At 34.4% G+C, this 18,031-nt stretch overlaps 2 long non-coding RNA genes across 3 annotated transcripts; one reads left to right on the top strand and one right to left on the bottom strand.

Moving 5' to 3' along the window:
* Positions 1-923: 923 nt before the first annotated feature.
* LOC140867115 (uncharacterized) lies at positions 924-3,581 on the top strand. Of its 2 annotated transcripts, XR_012145047.1 has the most exons (4): positions 924-1,111; positions 1,634-1,765; positions 2,406-2,555; positions 2,940-3,581. It is a non-coding gene; the product is annotated as an uncharacterized lncRNA (long non-coding RNA). The 2 variants fall into 2 exon arrangements; XR_012145046.1 differs by having other exon boundaries at positions 924-1,765.
* Positions 3,582-5,391: 1,810 nt separating this feature from the next.
* Positions 5,392-7,556, bottom strand: LOC140867521 (uncharacterized). The gene is made up of 3 exons (XR_012145167.1): positions 7,183-7,556; positions 6,531-6,605; positions 5,392-5,617 (listed from the first exon to the last, which is right to left on the bottom strand). It is a non-coding gene; the product is annotated as an uncharacterized lncRNA (long non-coding RNA).
* Between the last annotated feature and the right edge of the window lie 10,475 nt (positions 7,557-18,031).

Genomic DNA, 18,031 nt, shown 5'->3' with positions numbered 1-18,031 from the left:
GTATTTATTTTTTAAAAAAAATTATTAAAAAAATTGGGCCCAAATTTTGAAGAGGAATTAAGCATCGTCTTCTTCCCTTCTGCATATCCTCCCCTTCCAAATCTTCAAATCCGCCGCGGCCGCCAACCACTCCAATCCCGCCACCCACCATGATCGACCACCCGATCGCCCAACCACACCCGTCCGACACCCCACCACACTCGATCACCCATCTCATACCCAACCAACCCCGTGTGACTACCCCACCTCATGCCCGATCACCCATCTCATGCCCAACCATCGCCATCTAACGACCATTACCTCCACAAATCACTAAAATTCAACAACAAAAATGCAAAACTAAGACATATACGACTGCCCAGCCTACGACAATATGAGGATTGGAGGGAAGAAGATGAGATCTCGGGTAAGGGATGACCGATCGTGGTGGCAGAGGGTGGGGTGGTGGCGGCCGGTGATATTTTTTAGAGAAGGGAATGGGGAAAGGGTGAGAGGCGTGAAGGTGTAGGATCATTTTAACATATCTTTACAGGCACTACCACCAATATAGATCTAAAGGTGATCATTTATCAATACATGCGGGGTTCACTAAAAAATAATGGACTCCATATTTATTGATAAATATCAACTGTTATATGTATGTCAAGATAGTGTCTGTATAAGTAGGATCTCATTTATCGAAGTCGTGAGTGATGGGTGTGAAGTGATGGGTGTGTGGTCATGTGGGAGATGGGCAGGAAAGCAAAGATAATTTCAAAAAGAATAATAATAATAAACCAAAAAAATATAGACAAATACTTGTATGCAACCCTTGCACGGATAATATTCATGTGACGGATCCTAATTTGGTTCGAAACTAACCCGCTACGCCTACCCTAATTTTGATTTTTTTTCCCCATTGTACACCAGATTTTTTTCCCAATTCACCCATGGGCTGCCGGCTCTCACACATACAAAATCTCGCAACCTTGCTCTGTTCCTCCATGGAAAATCCTTCGGCTTCATCTTAAGCTTACGCCGCCTGTTCTTTTTCTTTCTTTCCCTCCTCTCCGGCGAGACATCGGATAGGCGAGCTAATTTGTTTCTCTCGATTTCTTTGATCGTAGCCTAGGCAAGAATATGGATTCGTTTTCTGCACCTTATAGACTATTTTGTTGTGTGTATGATTGTGTATTGCATTTCATGTTTAATGTTTGAATCGTTAGTGCCCTGTTCGGTTTCTGTCAAAATGGTTCTCTTTTTTTTTGGAACGTATGTTATGGTTATTGTTGGAGTTTGAAAAGGATTCAAATTCTAGAATGGTGATGGTATTGATGCTGTTGGTTTCGAAAATTCCAGGTTCCTGCCTAGCATGTGAATTCGAAAATTTCAGTATTATTGGCTATGCTTATCTATATATTGATCAAATGTGATTTTGTAATGGTGAAAATGATTTGAGTTGGGAATTTGTTTATGCCCCCATTTATGCCCTTGACTTCGAATGTTTCAGAACTTATTTTGAGCATCTCTTGGTTCGGGATCAGTAAATTGGAGGCGACAATTTTGTTGAATTTTTTCTTTTTTCTTGAAAAATATGTCCTTTTTACTTTTTGGCTTGTAATTGTGATGTGAGTTTTATTTTCTTTGGGAAAAGTTGTAGCTTGTTGTATAGGAGTAAGCAAAGGGGGTTTCTGGAGCTTGATCTGGTTTTGGGAAAACGGGTGGAGGATCACATCTACTCCATGGATGAGAGTGAATAAAGCACCTTGTTCATGTCCTTGACCTGGTAAATTTAATTTTTGCAGGACTATTGAATATGTTTGCACGGTAAATTCTTACTAGCGGGATTAAAAGAACAATTATAATCATGTTACAATTATATAAGGTTGAATGAGTTGTCTTATCTTCTTGTTTCGATGCGATTTTTTGGTCATAGAACTGTGCCAGTAAAGTATGAGCTTTGATTGAAGTTTGATATGCCCACTGCAAAAAATTAGCTTCCAAGGATTGATGAATCCAGTGGTAATGGAAGGCGAAAGAGATTTGTGTTTGAGTTTGTGCATGTTCTAACAATATTTGAATTTTTTCTTGGGCTTGTTCTCTGAATCCATGCTTCGTGTCTCTTATCATTACAGACTTCTTATCATTATGACGGATTCATGCTCTTAATCTTAAACTTTGAATATACACCCCATGTTGCTGAGTAAATAGGAATTGTAATGCGTCGTGACCTTAAATTGTCTTAAAGTACTAATGTGTTACTCACAGTAAATATTCATATCAGTTACACAATATGCACACACATTTTCTTGAATCATAAGTGTACATACATCTCAAGGGTTGTTGAAACATAGTGAGCACTTGGTTCTTTATTCTATTATGTTCTTGCTTAATTCTGTCACTTATGGTGAATTAATGTTATGCAGTGGCTACATGGCCCCAGAATATGCAGTACATGGAAGATTCTCAGAAAATCCGATGTCTTTAGCTTCGGAGTCCTGTTGCTAGAGATTATAAGTGGAAGAAGAAATGCTAGCTTTGAAAATGATGAGCAATCCCCGAATCTCATTGGATATGTGAGTTATTCTTTTAATTAGAGGATCTCACCAAATTATGAAATAATTTTTTTTTTCAAATGTGTTACTTATAAATTATAACTAATCTAGGTTAACTAACAATAATTTTATATTTTTAAATGTACTAATATAATAACTTATGTAAAGAGTATATTATATGCCAAATATAAATGTATCATTACTTCATAAAATGAATTTTCAAGCAGTACAAAATGAATATGTTGATCACCTAACTAAATTTAGTATACGTATGAATTTTGTAAAATGATAAGAAATTCTTAAATGAGCCCAAATATTTTGATTCTTAATTTCTTTTCTAAAATATATATCCCTCTGCTGTAATAAAGTCAGAATATGTGATTTTTGCTCTCTGAATGTTTGCAGGCGTGGAAATTGTGGAATGAAGGAAAGATTGTCAATTTGATGAACCCTTTAATATATGATTCATGAATGGAAAAGTAGATACAGAGATATGCAAATGTAGGACTATTGTGTGTTGAAGAGAGAGCTAAAGATAGGCCAAATATTTCCACGGTTCTATAATTAGTAAGGAGATAGTAGACCTTCATCATCCAATGCAACCTGCATTTACTTTGAACCTAAGGTCTCCAGAAGCTTATAGCCTTCATCATCCAATGCAACCTGCATTTACTTTGAACCTAAGTTCTCCAGAATCTTATAAGCCTTCAATCAAATGTTCTTCAAACGATATCACCTTGACTATAATCGAAGGCCGGTAGCATGTAGGAATTGGAACTCCTCAGGTACTACACATTGTAAAGTTTGATGTTTATAGTTTAATATTTTTGTTTACATGCAAGTGACTCAAAGGTCTCCAGAAACTGACAAGACTTCAATCAAATGATATCACCTTGACTATGATTGAAGGTTGGTTGCCGGTGGACATAGGAATTCGAACTTCTCAAATATTATATGTTGTAAAGTTTTATGAGTCATTGTTACTTATTACTTCAATCTTCGTGTTAACATGTTAGTAATAATATTTACCTTTCCATTATTCCTATATTTTGAAGAGCATACTTCTTTACGTTAGATCATCGATGCTGATTTGTATTATTTAAATTTCTATAATATTATGTTATGTCCGATGTTAACAGAAAGTCATTGTAGCGGTCATTATATAAGTAGTAACAAAATTAGAGTTCTATGATTCAAAAGATTTAACACTTTTGTCAAATTAGCATACGTTAGATGTAATAATTTTGATATATAAAGTAATACTTTTAGCATACAAACTAATACTTTTGACCTAAAAAATAATACTTTTAACCCAAAAAAAATATTTATGTCAAATTAACAAACATTATAAAGTAATATTGTTTTACAGAAAAATAATACTTTCAACAGAAAAATTAATGCATTTGATATAAAAAATAATATTTTTTTATGTCAAATTAGCATATGTTAGATATAATATTTTTGACAAAAACACTAATATCTGTAACATAAAAACTAATACTTTTAAAAACAAATATTTTTAACCAAAGAAATAGTTTTACTGATATATATAACTTTTGAGATTCTTCAGATTTGGTTATGAAAATTTAAGTATTTAACTTTTCAATGATAAAATAATTTTTAAAAAGCATACAAATTGAGACAAATAGCTTTGCTCAAATATAAATTAAAAAAAAATGTTCAATTACAATCTCCTCCCTCAGCTAAAAAAAACTTTATATTAAATCTATGTCGGCAAAAAATTATCAATGTGTGTGTAAAAATATATATATATATATATATGTCATGTTTTGAATATATATGTATAAGTATAGATTAATCAAGTCTTATATGATTCATGACGTCCTATATGTGTGATAATTTAACATAAACAGTATTAATTTTTTCTGTAAAACGTATTATTTTTTGTCAAAAAGTATTAATTTTATGTGAAAAATATTACTTTCTAACGCGTGCTAATTTGACACATAAAATATTACTTTTGCTGTGAAAATAATTAGTTTGTATAATAAAAGTATTAGTTTTTATTTGAAAAATATTATTTCAAAAATTTGACATAAAAAGTATTAATTTTTCTGTTAAAATTATTACCTCTTTGGTCAAAATTATTAAATTTATTTTAAAAATATTACTTCTAACGTGTGTAATTTTTATTTAAATAAGCTTAAAATTAATAATTCAGACTGAAAAACTAATATTTTTAACATAAAAAATAATATTTTTTAGCAAAACAATAATATTTTTTATATCAAATAAACATACGTTAGAAATAATATTTTTGACATAGACAATAATACGTTTAAAATAAAAACTAATACTTTTGACCAAATAATAATATTTTATACTATTTATAAAAAACGTAAATGTCAAATGAGCATATATTACAAATTAATACATTTTACATAAACAATAATACTTTTAACATAAAAAATAATACTTTTGACATAAAAACTAATATGTAATATTTTTTACTAAAAAAATAATATTTTTTATTTCAAATAAGCATATATTACAAAGTAATACTTTTGATATAAAAACTAATACCTTTAACATAAATATTAATACTTTTGACAAAAAATTGATATTATTTATTTCAAATTAAGATACGCTAAAAATAATAATTTTGATATAAAAACTAATACTTTTAGAATAAAAACTATTACTTTTGCCAAAAATAATATTTCTCATATTAGTTGCTCACAAGTATTGCTCAGCATACCAAGAGGGAGCAAGTGATTTTGCTCGATCAGACCCTCGAGCTTTTAAAAGAAACAATGTGCTAGTAATGGCAGAAAAGTGCATCCAAGCCCAGGACCACTCAAACCGAAATGTATCACTGAACCAACGGCAATTCTTTTTAAAGCAAAATCTACCGGGAATAACAAATTGGCATCATTACCAACGAAATAAAATGCATCAGCTAACTGTTAATACTTCTGACATTAAGAAATTATTGACATTGAAATTGCAAATACTTCAAGAACACAAGAACCAGCTTTGCACTCGATTGTCCGTGAACAGAAGACATTATCTCTTCATTCCTACTTCCCAACTCCATGGGGCATGTTATAGATCCCTCTTCCCTGCACAACGGAGAAGAATATACGAGTCGTGTGAAGAAAAGAAAAGAGTAGTCACATTCACAATGATAAATAAAGAGGTACCAGCCAAATCCAGAGGTGGCAACTGAGAACAGAATTTTTCCACAATAACAATATGCAGAAGTATAAAATAATTAAATTTGGAAGAAAATTTGTCCATTAGTGCTTCAATCACAGACATGTCACCTACATCATAGCAAAACCTTGAAAGAAAAAAAATAAAAGAAAAAAAATGGTACATCAAAACCTTGTAAGAAGGCAAGACCATAAGAAAAATAAGACAGTGAAACCCAGGCACATAGCAGAAAGAACCAGGAATAATCCACCTAAATACATGCACCATAAGAACACCACGTATGCTACATGTTAGCTTCCAGCGACCCTTCACAATTAAGAAAATAAAAATATTCAGCATTATCATTTTCGGTAACAAAACTAAACTGAAACAATAAGAACACCGCCTAGCATTTTGAAGCTTTTAGTAAGGAGTAATAAACAAAATATTGCCTACTTAATGAATTTGCAATCAATGAAATTAAATTTGACAGATGTATGTCCATGCATTCAGTAGAAGCACTACACAATTATAGCACAATCAAAATTCAAAACCAGAATCAAATTTCTCATCCCAACACACCACAAAATCCTAATTAGCACCCATACTTCTCATGCTACCCAAACACAGAAAAATACTCATACTACACAGATATTTCCAAACCAAACCAAAATTGTGAGCCAAACGAAAAAAAAAAGAGCTCACACAGCAAGCTATGAATACTACATACAACTAAAAACCACCAAAAATAACTGAAAAAAATAACCATCGAAAAAAGAGAAGAAAAAATAAATGATTCCAACATTAGCAAGTATCCAACTCAGTCCAAACTTCAGCTACCTGATTTATTTTTCGATAAAGGGATTGCAAGAGGAAGCAAACCTTGCTTTGCTCCAGGACAAATAATTTGTTCACCTGTCATATGAATAAAAGCACAACTTCTTTGTTCAAAAAAAAAAAAAAAAAAGCACAACTTCTATGGTTACTGAACCGAAACGATATATTCAGATGCAATAAACATACTTAGCACATGGGAATATGGGATACTCGAACGGTAACTTTGGCTCACCATTCTGTCCTTGCCAAAGCAATATACGAGGAAGAAAACATTTCTTTTGTATCACATTTGAAAGCTACGATATAACCTCAAATTTCAATTTACGTAAACCAGAGAAATCTTAATGAGAAGTTCCACTCGGGTTTCAGATTCTCATCTGCTATCGACTAAAAGCATGACACTTTGACTCATTCTTTTAGTCATTGGTCTCCAAAACTCGGAAAGATAGATAATCATGTCCCAGATCCCATTTCCTTCCTAGCTAACTTCTCCGTGGATCATGGATAAATGAAATGACTATAATTATAACGAACATAATTTTGTGAAAAAGTTGGTGAAATTAAGGAAAAGATTTGAAACCAGCAAGTTTAAGTAGGAGAATTAAAAAACTAAAAAAATGAATGGATAACGATTTGCGGAATTGGGCAAGTGTACCTGGAGTAATCGGACGAATCGTTCAAGCAGAGGACACTAGACATGGTGTTTTGCTCGATGGTGAACTGGGCGGTGTTTGATAATTCTCGCATCACAGATTCTAATGTGTTGCCGTTGGGAAGAAAAATATACTTGTCGATGTCGAAATAGAAGGTTCAATTGGCGGCGTGACGATGTCTGTGGAGGCAATCGTTCACCACCAAGAATTGGTTGTAATAGTATCCATCGTACTCCGCTTGAGCCCTGATATGATCCTCGTACGAGGATAATGATCCAAATTGAGCAAACCCAGGTGTAAACCACGGTGAGATACACATATCGCCGCACCTCTGGATCGAAATTGGTTTGGAATTGGTGAGAATTAAAGAAAAATCAAAAAAGAATTTATGTTTTGTTTATGGGGAGAGAGATATGAAAGTGAAAAGTGAGCTGATTTTGACCTAGGATCCGGATGTTGTATTGGGTGGACCCGTTTTGCGATATAAATCCGTGAAACAATTTTATATGAGTTACTCAAAAATATATGGACTCAGCAAGCGTCCCATACAGGATTAGCAACGCATGTACTCCATTAAAAGTGTGAAAACGGGTCCAAGGGGCGGGCTAACCCACAACTTTTCCTAATTTATCATTAGGCGGGGCGAGTCGGCCCACCTTTTAGGTGGGCTGTGAAAACACCCACCTAATCCACCTATTTTTCAATTCGGCGGGCTCACGTGTAAATTGACGGATTTTTGCTGCCAACTCGCAACCTACCACAACTCACCATTAGGCGGGGCGGGGCGGCCTACTTTTTAGACGAATTGAAAAATTGTCAACCCAACATATCAATTTTTTACGGCGGAGCAGACCAATCCGACGAGACTAACTTATTTTGACACCTCTAGTCAAGAACTTAAGGCAATCCATTGGTCACTCCTCGACAAAATTTATAATTTTCCTTCCAAATCAATTTCAGGGAAAAAAAATCGATCTTTCCTTCGGTTTTGATTCATAAATTACTGGATATAGCAGCAAAATTTTGCAATATTTGCCCTTGTATGTTGGGCGGCTTGTGATTCTCAAATTTTAAAATATTCGATCATTATTGACGTAACAATAGATCTCAAGATTTGAAAATTTGAAATTGTAGCAAAAAAAATATTCTTACCCGAAAATTGCTTCCGCAAAATCTCTTATGAGTATCAACATTCACTTGTATGATATAGGTATATAGATTAAGAGAATTTTATGAGTTTGAATCTCTTATCAGCTTTTGTAGATTTCTGAATCTCATTAAAAATATATAATTAATAAATAAGTAATATTGAATCTAATAAATAATTTATGTGTTCTATAATTGAGTGTGAGCACAGTGAATTTTGGGTCGTAACCCATCAAAAATATTTATATATTACTACTGTGTTTGGTTACAAATTAGTATTCTCGCAAGAAAAAGCCGAAAGCGTAAATTGAAAACAAACAAAGATAGTAAACTAATTAGATGGAGATTAAACTACTTAAATAACCTTAGTAGCCAGGACTAATTACATTTTCCCTCTAACACACCAGAGAAAATAATTATATATTTGATCCTATAAATTGGTCTGTATGACTTTTGATAATCTAATTGGTCAAAATCTAGTTTCCATACAATATTTTTTTTTAAAAAAAAATGCTTGATTAGTCTTATTTTCGTTATTGTAATAGTTACTTGACATCTAATATGTCGTAATTAAGGGTAGCAAAAATTCCTGAAATCCCGACCCTTCCCAAATCCCATCTCATTTTCGACCTGAACTTTCGGGATTTTTCCCATCCCGATTAATATCGAGAGCGGGATCGAGAATAAAACCTATCCCGACGGGATTTTCGACCCGTCCCGAAATAATATAATAATATATTTTATTCATAACTTTATTAATATAATAAGCTAAATATTATTAGGTTTCAACTCATATAACACTTAATTGTGGACTTAATTTGCATAATTTTTATTGTTGAGACGATCAAATTGTAAAATCATGAAATGTCATTTCATTTTTGTGTATTTTTTAAAAAAATTAAATTAATAATTTAATTAATTTATATTTATAATTATCTAATTAGAACAAATATGTAGGACAAGACTCAAGAGATTAATTTGACAATCTATTTAACAAAATTTATTTAGTAATTGTATCCGAATATTTTATTAATAGTTATTCGATACATTTTTTCTCTTAACAAAACTTTATAACATTATCCGAAATATTTTAATATTATATGTTTTAAGTTGAATATTTATTTTTATTTATAAATCTAAGTTTCTAAATAGTATATTTAATAAAATTATCACATTTTTTTTTATTTTTTGAAGGAAATCTTGAACATGAAAAAAAAGTTCGGGATTTTCTCTTCCTAGGGATCCCGAATAGTCCGGTCCCGAAATGTTTCGGGTACGAGATCGGGAGAAAAAAAGTTTTCAAATTCTTTTCGGGACGGGAGTTGGGTAGGGGGTTTACGGAACGGGTCCCGACCCTATTCCATCCATATTCGTAATTTCTGGCATCATGTGAACACGTCGGTTTAAAAATTTACAAACAAAAATGTACTAAAACTAAATTTTACCAATTTTTAGAGGATAAAAAAAAACCCAATCTTAAGAAAAAAAAACGTATATATGCCAACTTACACGATAGTTTGTAAAACTTTTCAAGTTATTAGAGAAACGTTTTGTTTAATATTTAATCAGATTAATCAATAATATTAAAAATAATGATAGAAGGCAAATTAATTGGACCAGAATATTAATTATTGTCAAAATTACTAAAAATAAAATAATATTATGAACATTGATGCCCCTAAAAATACAAGGTTCTGGTCCAATTGAAACCCATTAACTCGTGCCCGAAAAGCCCCAAACAATATGCAGATCTCAAAAGATAAGTTTATGGTTGAGCCCATGCTGCTGAGCACAAGTGGCCGACCTGACTCCTGTCTGGGTAGGGAGAAAGTCCGACCCGAACCCGACATCCCATTTTTTGGAAAAGTGTCTCAAAATCTATTAAGTCCTTTCATATGAAAAGCCTAAGCTGGATAAAAGTCCAATAAATTTTTGAATTTATCCAAAGGATTTACATATTAGGATGGAAGGATATGATACATTTAGATTTCAGGTATTTAATCTGAATGTATTTAGGTAGTGTATGGAAGAGCTTTCAGGAAGCACTTCTCAACTTATCGCTAATAAAATTTCATAAAATTCCAAAATTTTGTTAATGAAAAGTTGAGAAATATTTCCTAGAAGTTCTTCCAAATACTACCTTAATGAACTTGCACAAAATTTTGTAGCATTCCATATGAAATTTTACAATATAGATGATCAACATTAAAAATAAATATATATTGGAATAAATTTAAATTTTTACAAATTTATACCATTATGCATGTTATTATTATGGGCCACCGCGCTATGTTTTGATGTGAAACTTTTTTACATTGGAATTCTAAAAGAGAGATTAAACGATTTGTGCTACTGTGATCATTTATATACAGAATCAATGTACAATGTATATGGACAAACTATTTATGAATCAATATATCAGACTGCAGATAATTTCATCACATGTAAGTACATGGAACTCCAGAGTTTTGATATTGACTAAGTCTAATTTACGTAAGAAATCAATTGATTAGGTCAAAGCCGAACTCGAAAGACATAAACTGACCAGAAGTTCTCAAGGCAAAATAAAGAGGTCGACTGAACTGGCCATCAATTTTGACATTCCCAAGGAAAATAAACCAACTGAACATATCTGGTAAAGAATCAAGTATTACTCAATCATGGAATCAGTTCAGCAAAGATCAATTGGAACTAGAAAGATCAAATAGATTCAGTTTAGGGAGCAAAACTAAATCAGACTTTATCATCTTGACTGGTTGAAGGACAAGCAAGATCAACAGAACTCTTATGGATAAATTTTTTCGTACTAGACAAAAGTTCCAAAATAAGAAATACAATCTGGGTATGATATTGTCAGAGAATATTGCGAAAAGGACAAGCTAATGGCCAATGATTTGAATTCAAATAGAGCTGTTTTTTGTTGGGATATACATACCCGTCTTTGAGACACTTCTAATGATCAGACTCCTTAAGAAGTCCTCGCTATACACTTAATCTACAAAAATGATAAACTGATCTCATTCAGTTTACATATCAAGTTGAGAGAAGGGAGAAAAGATCATTTAAGATTACATTCAAGAGTTGAAGGACACAATAAATCCAACACGGAATCACTAAATAATTAGAGATTAAACATGAAAATAAATCTTAAAACGAAATTAAAATAAATCCAGAAAAAACTTAAAGTCCAAATACAACATACACCGGAAGAACAATCAATCCAATTAAAATATTACAATCCCATCGAAAAGTACTTAAAAATTCCTTCCTAAGCACCTACACAGAGGAAAGCTCGTCACGCAACCACTGCAGCTCAACGACGTCTGCCTCCGAGTCCGTCCAATCTCAGTCCAGCCCCAAGAAATAAGCTATCCAACACAAAAGACTTGGACGTGAGCATAACGCTCAGTATAGAAGTACGAATATACATATATCATGCATACACATGCAGTATGAAGGGGACTGGAAAACCTATCCAGAAAACTGCTCAGTCAAGGCGTCATGGTATGTAGCACGCTGGGTCGTCGCATCAGGAGGTATATCCCATATCATAAATCCATGGATATAACCGGTTCCAAGTCCATGTAAAACCAACCACTAAAATACGGGGTCGAGCGACCCCAACTACAGGCTATGCAAAACAAGACATAAAGCTCAACGTGTACATGCATGCCGCATAATATCAATGCACATAATAATGTCACATAAAACATGCAAACACAATACATGTATATTCAACATGGTATCTCGGAAAATATGTCTGTACCTCTAAGAAAAAACCCCGAGCACCCTAGCAGTACAGGTACTCACAGTCCAAGCCTACTGATAAGTGTAATTTATACACTTAATTTATAAATGATTTTAATTGTTAAATAATTATTTTGAGCGGATTTATGTCTGGGTTTTGTTATTTTTGTGCTTGCAGAGAATTATTGAATTATTGTGGAAAAGAGAAGAAAAATGATAAGTTGAGAAGAGAAAAGAAAATAAAAAGGAAAAAAGAAGAAGCAGTAAAGAAAAGAAGAAAGAAAAGGAGAAAAGAACGAACATACAAAGAGAAGAGAAGCAATTGGGCTTCTTTATTGGGCCCAAAGATTGTTAGCGCTTGACTTTAGCGCTAAAGAGTGAGAAACAGGTGCAATCGCGCAACATTCTTTGAGAGTGAAGATTTGAGCCAAAGCCTTATGCGCGCCCGCGTTAGTCTTGGAGCGGGCGCGCGTCGCGGGATTTTATCGGGAAGGAAATATTTTATTGGGCTTTTGAGTGGGTTTTTTCTTGAGCGATATAAAAAGGGATTTTTATCAGATTTGGAAAAAAAAGCCGCCACAAACACTACACATCAGAGAAAGGTTTTGATCGTGAGAATTTCTGGAGGATTTCTGGAGCTTAACGTGAAGAAAAAGGACGGATATCGATAAACCGGACACGGCATCGCATCGACGGATTTGATTTCTTACTTTTATTTTATTCTGAATATGTTTGGATTTTTGAACATGTTTTGTTTTATTCAGAATTTTATTATGAACTAAATTTGTATAGTCTAGAGGTCGGATGGAACCTGGTGTAGACACTTTCATGAATGTTTGATTTTATTGAATTGAGTTTCTTCTAGATTAATTGTTTTTCTAGATGTGATTGTCTTTTCAATTATCTGATCAATAATTGAGTTGTTATATTTATTTGAAATCTGGCACTCGGGAGAGGAGATTTTGAATAGGATCAATAGAAAATACACTGTTAATTATTTATATAACTCGGAAGAGTGTATAATTTTAACAGAGCTTTTAAAGAGAACATAGTTTTGAATTGATCACTTCAAGTAGATTCTTAATAGGGATATTGAAATTGAATTGTAGTTGATATATTTTATTCGGTACTCGGGAGAGGGAATAATACACTTAAGTGTTCTTGGCTATTAATTACTTGGAATTCATGAAGATTAATTAATTAGGATTGATTGTTGTTGAAACCAGGTGAAATCTATACCTCTAGACCATTATTCTCTGATTGATATTTTTCTGAAAGTTGTGGGCGTGCTATCAAAACTTCATTGCTATTTTATTTTTCTGCAAAATTCTCAAAGTTTGATTTTCTAGATAAAGTTTAGACTATTTTAATTACAAGTACTGAATATTTTCACTTTACTCCATGTGGGATCGATATCTGATTTTATCACTATATTAAAACTTGACACTCGTACGCTTGCGAGCAATTTTCACAACAAGTTTTTGGCGCCGTTGCCGGGGAGTAAATTTTTATTATTTTTTAGTCTTGTTACCAATTAGTCTAGATTTTAATTTAGAGTTTTATTTATTTTATTTTTAGTTACTAATTAATTTCTTCTTATTTTTAATTGCAGTTTATGTGACGATCTCAAAATGCGAATTCTCTACTTTTTGATCCGGAGATCGAGTGCACTGCACGTGCTTTGAGAAGAGCGAGAAGAGAAAAAATTAATAACATGGCTGAAGAAGAAGCACAACAAGCTCCTCTGGTGTCAATTAGAGATCACTTCAGGCCGACGATCCAGGCTCACTATTCTGGAATCGTTCGAGGAACTATCAATGCCAACAATTTTGAACTGAAGCCGGCTTTGATCAACATGGTTCAACAGAACCAATTTAATGGGAGTGTCACTTCTGATCCTCACCTACACCTACGCACTTTCTTGGAGATAACTGATACGGTAAAAATTAATGGTGTGTCTGAGGATATTATTCGTTTACGCTTGTTTCCGTTTTCTCTCAGGGATCAAGCAAGAAGTTGGTTGTAGTCACTGCCTTTAGGGAGCATCACTACTTGGGAGGGGATGGCAGAAAAATTTCTTGCGAAATATTTTCCACCTGCCAAAACCACCCAACTGAAGATCGAAATCAGCACCTTCAGGCAGATGGATTCTGAACAGCTCTATGAGGCGTGATAAAGGTATAAAGAATTATTAAGACATTGTCCTAACCACAATTTTGCAGATTGGGAACAGATCGAGTGGTTTTACAACGGACTGAATGCGCCTACAAGGATGAATGTTGAATCTGCTGCTGGAGGCACCATTTTTGCTAAGGACCATGTGCAGGCCTATGATATGCTGGAGCAGATGACGGTCAATAGTTTCCAATGGCCATCTGAGTGTATGGGAGTCAAGAAGCCAGCTGGAGTGTATGCAGTGGATCCTCTCACATCCATCACTGCTCAATTATCTGCACTGACTACACAGGTAGCTTCCTTGAATAAGATTTATGTTACAGATTCAACTGGATTTGAAGGATCACATGCCCCAGAGGAAGTTAATTATATCAATCCTAATGGCTACCGAGGTTATGGAGCTTACAGAGGTAATACGGTTCCTAATGCTTATCACCCTAGTTTGCGGAATAATGAAAATTTTTCATATTCTAACAATACTAATAAGGGTGATGGTAAGTTGTCTTTGGAGGATGTGGTTAGTACCTTTGTGCAGGAATCAGGTAAGAGGATGGCGAGAACTGAGTCTCGCCTCGACAGCTTGGAGACGCACATGGCCAACATGGGCGCGGTGTTGCAATCCATGGAGACTAGCATCGGGCAGTTGGCGAACGCACTGAAGGATAATAATAGAGGCCAGTTTCCGAGCAACACTGAGGTAAATCCCAAGGAGCAGTGCAATGCCATAGAGTTGAGGAGTGGAAAAGAAGTTGGAGTCCAAGAACCTGTTGTTGAAGAGAAGAAATTTGAGGAAAAAGTCGAGGAGAAGGAGTCTGAAACTGAGCCGAAACCGATGTACAAGCCTCCACTCCCCTACCCGCAAATGTTCAAGAAGAAATCTTTAGATGAGCAGTTCTCCAAATTTTTGGAGATTTTCAAGAAATTCACATCAACATCCCCTTTTCTGATGTTTTGGAGCAAATGCCGAACTATGCGAAGTTCATCAAGGAGATGATGTCCAAGAAGTGGAGAATGCTAGAGAACGAGGTGGTGAATTTAACGGAAGAGTGCAGTGTTGTGCTACAAAATAAGATGCCACAAAAGCTTAAGGATCCAGGGAGTTTTACTATTCCTTGCACAATTGGTTCTTCTTATTTTAATAATGCACTCTGCGATTTAGGAGCTAGCATTAATCTAATGCCTTTATCTGTGTTCATGAGTTTAGGACTTGGTGAAGTGAAGCCCACAATGATCGCGTTGCAGTTGGCTGATAGATCTATCACATATCCGCTTGGAATCATTAAAGATGTTCTGGTAAAAGTAGATAAATTTATTTTTTCTGCGGATTTTGTTGTGTTAGATATGGAGGAGGATGCAAATATGCCCCTGATATTGGGGAGACCTTTCTTGACCACTGCCGATGCCAAGATAGAGGTGAAGAAGGGTGCGTTGTCGATGGGTGTGGAAGGCGAGAGAGTGATTTTCAACTTATTCATGAAGACATCTAATTCACCCGTCGAAGACTTATACTCAATTGAACCGGTTATGAAGTTGGAGAGCTGTCAAAGAGCTAATTTTGCGGTTGATTTATTAAAGGAGAGAGCGCCAAAATTACCAAAGAATAAGTCCACGAAAAAAAAAGAGAAATTTAAAAGGCGGTTCGTGGAATTTATTTGGCGTGTGAAAGAAAAAGGAAAGACTTAACACCGGTGAAAGTCGGGCTGACGACTCTAAACCAAGCGCTTTTTGGGAGGCAACCCAAAATTTTTGTTTTATTTTATTTTTATTTCTTTTTGTTTTTTTTATTCAATTTCTGCTTTAATTTTATTTTTTTCAGTAGTTAATTTATGATTTTTGAATTTTTATTGGGAATTTTGGAGGCCTGATTTGATAAATTTGTTGAAATTTTATTTTAATTTTTTTTTCAGGATTTTAGACGTTTGGGCAGAACCTTGTGCGCGCGCTCTCGTGACTCTCCCGCGCCCGCCTCGCCTCTACGCTTCCTTAAGTGCACAACCATGCGCTAACGCGCTGCTCATCTGTGCTACTCCTTGCGCTATCGCGCTCACCACTTGTGCAGCACCAAGCGCTAACGAGCCTCCTCAACAGCGCTAAATCAAGCGCAAACGCACTACTCAGCAGCGCAGCCCCAAAGCGCAATCGCGCCAAACAAGTACGCGACTTCCTGCGCAATCGCGCGATCAAAAAAAGCGCAAGTCATGCGCTAACAGCAAAACTACCTGCGCGATAGCGCATCCCACACCAGCAAAACGTGCAGCTCAAGTGCGCTACTTCCTATGCGCTATCGCGCAACACCACAGAGCAATCCAAGAGAAATCGCACCATTGCAGCAGCCCTCGCATGACAGCAACACTCACACGAGCTTACAAACATGCAACATCCTTGCGCCTTTGAGCATACAAATGACAATACAATTCGAGATAACATGCTTCTCGATTGTTTTGGGTTTCACTTTTGTGCCTTAACCATGTGCATGTTCTCTTTTCAGAATAGAATGGCTGTGGTTGTTGCTTATCACCTCCTTCACAATGGTGTTCCTGATGCTAGTTATTTTCATGGCGATGATGATGATGACGCCGAGTCCTGATGCTCGGTGTCGAAGGTATGAGTCCCTTGTTTGTTTTCTTGTTTTTAATCATTAGGGACAATGATTATATTAAGTTTGGGGGGGTGAATCAGTGTCTGCTCTTGTTGTTAGTTGAATTAGTTGGTTGGTTGATAATTGAGTAGTTGAGTTTTATTTTGTGCTTCATAGATAAAATTTTTGTTTGAGTTTAGGAGTGAGTTTAGGAGTGTTAGTTGAATTGAATTGAGTCAAGAAATAAATGGAATGCATGGCCAATGATGAAAAATTTTTGTTTTGTGCTATAACTGAAATCCATGACTGTTTACCTATCTGACAAATATTTTGAAAAAATGGAACCAATTAGATGAACAATTTCCTATATACTCTGTGATTAAAACTTGAATCTGAATTTTGAAACATACAGACATAGATATGATTGAGGCATTGTTTGGAATTTTTGGGCCTGAATTTTATTGATGAAAAAATTTATCCTTAGTTGCTCATTTGAGCTTACACGTATATTAGTACTTTGAGGTATAGAAAAATCTAAATTTCTTGTTGAAAATCATCGTTAACTGCTGATGATTATCTTTTCTGCACTGATTAAAATTTGTATGATTTGATTGTGGATTGAGACTTGTCTAGAACTAGTTCGGACACTTTTCGAGGCAAAATACGGACATAACTGTGATTAGGGATGATTTAGGCATTTTTTCTGAATGTGTTTGAGCCTTTCAAGCTATCTATTAATACATTATATCCCTAGTACCTTGTTTGAGTTTTATTGAAAATCGAATGGCATGCGTGTAAACGTGTGATAAACCCCCATTCGTCATTATTTCAAGGTCCTACATTGACTACCTGAATAGCCTAAACACTATTTTCTACCTTTAAGGGAGTAATTTGAATGCTAAAATACTTTATGCTCCCAGTTGATATTTGTGAAAATGGAATGGTGTGGTGGATGAATTGAAGAGAAAAAAAAAAAAAAAAGGTAGTAGTGAAAAAAAAATGAAAGAATAGAAAAAAAGAGTTGTGAAAGAAGTTGTGAAAAAGTTGAAAAAATCAATGAAGTGAAAAAAAAAGAGTGTGATGAATGAAAAAGGAGTCGTAATTAGAGTTTGATAAATATGAATTACTCCTTAGTTTGAATTCTTATCCTTCATTTGTAGCCGTGAGCTAGGCCTTACATTATAAGCTGATTAAGTCCTATTGAC

This window comes from Henckelia pumila, chromosome 4, assembly GCF_033568475.1.
Source record: "Henckelia pumila isolate YLH828 chromosome 4, ASM3356847v2, whole genome shotgun sequence".
Classification (NCBI taxonomy): domain Eukaryota; kingdom Viridiplantae; phylum Streptophyta; class Magnoliopsida; order Lamiales; family Gesneriaceae; genus Henckelia; species Henckelia pumila.
Note: the sequence above shows the minus strand (reverse complement) of the source record. Positions and strands in the feature narration are given on the sequence as shown.